General features: G+C 45.0%; 1 pseudogene; it reads left to right on the plus strand.

Moving 5' to 3' along the window:
• The first annotated feature begins 654 nt into the window (after window positions 1–654).
• On the plus strand, window positions 655–3835 carry LOC149844642 (galactan beta-1,4-galactosyltransferase GALS3 pseudogene; annotated as a pseudogene).
• Window positions 3836–5155: the final 1320 nt, after the last annotated feature.

A 5155-nucleotide genomic window follows, 5' to 3' on the forward strand; every position in this document is an offset into this window, starting at 1 on the left:
ATATATATATATATATATATATACTGTGATGTGTGTGTTAGTTATTTACTGTGATGTGATCGGGTCCGGTCTCAAGTCTAATCAAACCCATCATAAGAGAAACCATACCCAGACCCCGATAAGAACTACATGAACCAGAGTCATACCCTGTAAAACAATATTTTTTATTACTTTTTACATTGAAAATTGTGGGTCTTAATCGGGACTTGGGTCAGGCCCGGGTCTGGTATAAAATTTCACAAACTATATCCGAGTCCATGTATTAATTGGACCTTGGGGTTCGGATCTGGGTCTTAAATGGTTCTTCTTATTTATCACCATACCCGGATCCTATAGTGTTTGGTTTGGATGGAGTCCGGGTAAACCCAACCCGTTGACACCCCTTTTTAGTACCACAAACACATCTACGGTTAAACGTACTGTCTTCATTTTCCAGCGTCAAAATGATTTTTTTAGTAAAAATCCAAACAAAATTTTTTTATTTTTCCAGCGTGTTTCGAAAGATCATTTTTTTCTCTCTGGCTTACATTTTTCCAACCATTTTCCTGCTTCCCAACGTGCGATTTATATTCGGAATCGGTTCTTTTTTTTTTACAGAATGTGTTTGAATTCCGAGGAGGTTTAAAAGAAACAAGAAAGAAAGGAGGTGGAGGCATGAAGATGAAGAGGTTGGACCTGAGAACGATATACAGCAAGCACAAGGAGATGAAGATCTCTGTAGTGGCTCTCCTCATCTTGTGCTATATCATAAGCCTCCTCTCTCAGTTCCTACCTCCCCGTTCCTTCTTCTCCGGGTTCTTCCCGGAATCCCACCTCTCCCCGCCGTCGGAGGAAGAGCACCAAGACGGCCGGATCCTCCACCGGGTTTTCAACCCCTACGGCTCCGCGGCCTACGTTTTCATCCAGATGGGTGCATACAGAGGCGGCCTGGACAACTTCGCCATCGTCGGCCTCGCCTCCAAGCCCCTCCACGTCTTCGCCAAGCCGCGGATCGAGTGTGAGTGGATTCCGGCAAACGCGTCCGCCGAGCCCATCAGGGTGAACGGCACCAAGATTCTCCCCGATTGGGGGTACGGCAGGATTTATACGGTGATAGTGGTTAACTGTACTTTTCCAGAAAGCATTGGCGTCGATGGCTCTGGGGGACAGCTCCTGCTCTACGCCCACGAGGGCGACGGCGACGACGTCCCCCCGCCGGAGAAAATCGTCTCATTGAAGGAAAATGCAGGGAGCCACAACGTTTCCGAATATAAATCCCCCCCGAAATACGACTACCTCTACTGTGGCTCCCCTCTCTACGGCAACCTGAGCCCCCAGAGGATCAGGGAATGGCTGGCTTATCACGTGAAGCTCTTCGGGAGGAAGTCCCATTTCGTGATGTACGACGCCGGTGGGGTTCAGCCGGAGGTGCTGCGCGTCTTCGAGCCGTGGGTGGAGGCCGGCTACGTGACGCTTCACGACATCAGGGCACAGGAGAGGTTCGATGGGTACTACCACAACCAGTTCCTGGTGGTGAACGATTGCTTGCACCGGTACAGGTTCGCAGCCAAGTGGCTGTTCTTCTTTGATGTGGACGAGTACTTGTTCATCCGGAAGAAGTACACCCTCGATTCGGTCACGAAGAGCCTTGTCAACTACACTCAGTTCACCATTCAGCAGGTCCCCATGTCTACCAAAACTATGCCTCTTGGAGGAGGTCTCTCTCTCTCTCTCTCTCTCTCTCTCTCTCTCTCTCTCTCTCTCTCTCTCTCTCTCTCTCTCATTTGAATTTTGTTCACTTTTTTTTTAATTTTGTGCACTGGATTCAAAGAGAAAAGATGGTTGAAGCTGGATACAAACTATACATGATAATATTTAGGGCTGAGAAACAAGCTGAGCCGCTCAAGGCTTGGCTCATGTTCCGCTCGCAAAAGGCTCATTCGAACTTGCAAAATAGTTCAGCAAGCTAAATATATCAATAAATAGATACTCAGCTTGGCTAGACTCGTATAAACTCGCAGCTAATATATTTTTTATAAACATTATATGTATTTTGTTATAATCCTAGTTTTTTTAGCTGCGAAAAAATGTATTTTTTGTATAACTCAGTCTAATTATGAGCTCGAACTCAGCTTGGCTCGCCACATGAATGAACCACGGTTAAACCCTTCAAGCTCGTCTCGTTCTGCTTGTTTATCAGTCCTTGTAATATTAGATCGGTGCAAACATATAAAAACACGCTCCTGACACGTTAAATATTCAATTGGATCGGATTGCAATCGAAATACAAATTTGATCTGACTTTAAATACCGATCAAAATGCAAAAAAGATACAAGTGAATCCAAGTCCGATCTGAATGTGCATACAGTTCTTATTAAAAGGATCTGATTGGGATCAGAAATTTGTACCCAACCCATTTTTTTTTCCAACAGAGAAAGCTGCCCCCTACCAGTTATACAACAATATCATTTGGGGTTCCAACTTACAACGTTCTGGTGACGTGCACTAACTGCTCCTGCCAGACAAGCAAAGCCGCCTTTGGTTTGTACCCAACCCATTTGCATATGACAAGAAACCTGCCTAGGAACAGAGGTCACTGAATGGGCACCTCCACCTAGATAGCAAAACCCAGTGCCCTAACTAGGGGTGGCAATTTCTGACACGACCCGCCAACCCGCCTCTTAGGCGGGTTTGGGTTGGGCTTAAGCCAACCCGTTTAATAAACGGGTCGACCCGTGTAACCCGTTTATTAAACAGGTCGGGTTCGGGTTGGGGGTATGCCAACCCGCCAACCCGGCGGACCCGTTTAATAAACGGGTTAGGCGGGTGGGTCAACCCGCCAACCCATCTGCCCGACCCGTCAACCCGCCAACCCAACCCGTCAACCCGACCCGCCAACCTGCCTACCTGCCAACCCGATCCGTCAACCCGCCAACCCGACCCGCGAACCTGAAAACCCGTTTACCCGACCCAACCCATTTATTAAATGGGTTGGCTGGTCGTGTCGGGTTACCCGTTTATTAAACGGGTCGGGTTCGTGTTTGCCACAGCCGACCCGTTTAATAAACAGGTCGGGTTCGGGTTGAGGTATGCTGACACGCCAACCCGACCCGATTGCCACCCCTAGCCCTAACCCAGAGTTGTTAGTTGGGGAAGCGAGGACTAAAAGCGATTTGAAAAGCAAAAGCAGGAAGCGAGACTTTTAAAATTTTAAAAAGTGAAACGACTTAGAAGTGAACCAAGAATCGTCTCGAAAGCTGACCAAAAGTGAAGAAAAAGCAAAAAAATAAAAATAAAAAACACAAAAAGTAAAAAAATAAGAAAAAGCTAGGGAAAAGCCAACTTCGCATTTATGGGAAGTGAGCTTCCCCTAAATTGAGAAGCGCATCAATTTTTTAGTGCTTTTCAACACATTTTGAAAGTGCCGCATTTTGTGCTTCCCAAACATGCTTTGAGAAAGCACGCCTCCCTTATTATTACTAAGAGTAGTAGTTGGTTGTTTAATGCAGGCAGTGGGGATTCGAGAAGTTGGTGTTCAAGGATGTGAAGAGGGGGACCAGAAGGGACCACAAATATGCGATCCAGGCCAGGAATGTGTTCGCCACGGGGGTTCACTTGTCCCAGAATATGGTCGGCCCGATGACCCGCAAGACAGAGGACAGGATCATGTACTATCACTACCATGGTGGCATCGCTAACCGAAAGGAACTGTGCGGGGAATTCATCAATGTCACCAAGCTGATGTTTGAGGGTACGCCCTTTGCTTTCGACAACACGATGCGATCCCTCACCCCAGCCATCAAGCAGTTTGAACTCGAGACCATAGGCGACCGCCTTGTCAGGACCAGCCAGTAGTTGCCAACCACAGTGGAGAATTTCTTATACCCATCCAATTCAAACATGGAACGTTGTCTGGTAGGAGCTGTTAGTGCACGTCACCTTGTATTGGAAAGTTGCAGGTTCAAAATCCAATGGTATAGTTTGTGTAACTGGTAGGGGTCTGCCTAATCCCAGCTTGCCTTTTAAACAAAAAACAATCCAAGCATGGGTTGCCGTTTTGTATGTTTTAAATTGATCATGTTTTTCTTTTTGGCAACAATAAAAAAAAATACCTAAGTTTTCAATCATGGCAACAGTAATTATTAGTGTTTACATTAATTTTATAAAAGCTAAAAAGATAATTAATTGGGTGAAAACTTGTTAATTATTACTATTTACAAATGAATTTGGGTCGGGTCAGGCCGAACCAGCCCGCTTCACATTTGGTCAATGGGCTGGGCTATGGGCTGCTCTTCAATCCCGAGCCCATTAAAAACCGGGCTAAAATCCAGCCCATTAGTAAACTAGTCAGGCCACACTTAAAGCCCGGCGAGCTGAACTCTAAACGGTCCCAGGCCATGCCGGGCCAATGCCCACCCCTAATGATAACCCGAGTTAAATTGATGAAAGTGTGTTTTTTATTAAAAGGAACAAAGATTTAGGTGTGCTTTTAATAATATAAAAAACATTGGTGTGCTTTTTATTATAGCAAAAACTGTAAGAGTGCTTTGAAAATTCTTCTTTTGTACCCATTTCCTTCTCTTCCTCTTTAGGCTGTAAATAATATAGTCACTCTCATATTATAACGTTCCTTTTGCTTGTTCCTCTTTAGTTGTGTTTGCGTCGCTTGGTCTAACAATCCCTTCTGACTCTATAGCCAAACTTGATTCCTTGACTATTTCTAGTGGTGAACCCAATCAGCCATACGAATAATAGACAAAATACAAATTGGGTTCTTCACCAACACCAAGAGTGAAGGAACCCACAGTCCTGCAAACGACCACCATAAAAACAATGGGATGATCCACAATCAAGTAGAGGTGTTAACGGGACGGGTTTTGTTCGAATCCAGGTGGAACCAGACCTGACCCCATTTTCAGGTATGGTATCAGTTTCAGATTCGGATTTAATTGTGCCCACTATAAGGGAAATCATACCTAGACCCGATAAGAACAAAATGAACTAGAACCCGTAAAATAATATTTTTTATCATTTTTACATTGAAAATTTATGGGTCTTAATCGAAACTCGGGTTGGGCCCGAGTTTGGTATAAAATTTCACAAACTATACCCAACTCCATATATTAATCGGACCTTCGGGTCCGGACCTGAATCTTAATTGTGTCTTCTTATTTA

The sequence above is a fragment of the Nuphar pumila genome, chromosome 2 (assembly GCF_984573655.1).
Source record: "Nuphar pumila chromosome 2, dmNupPumi1.hap1.1, whole genome shotgun sequence".
Classification (NCBI taxonomy): domain Eukaryota; kingdom Viridiplantae; phylum Streptophyta; class Magnoliopsida; order Nymphaeales; family Nymphaeaceae; genus Nuphar; species Nuphar pumila.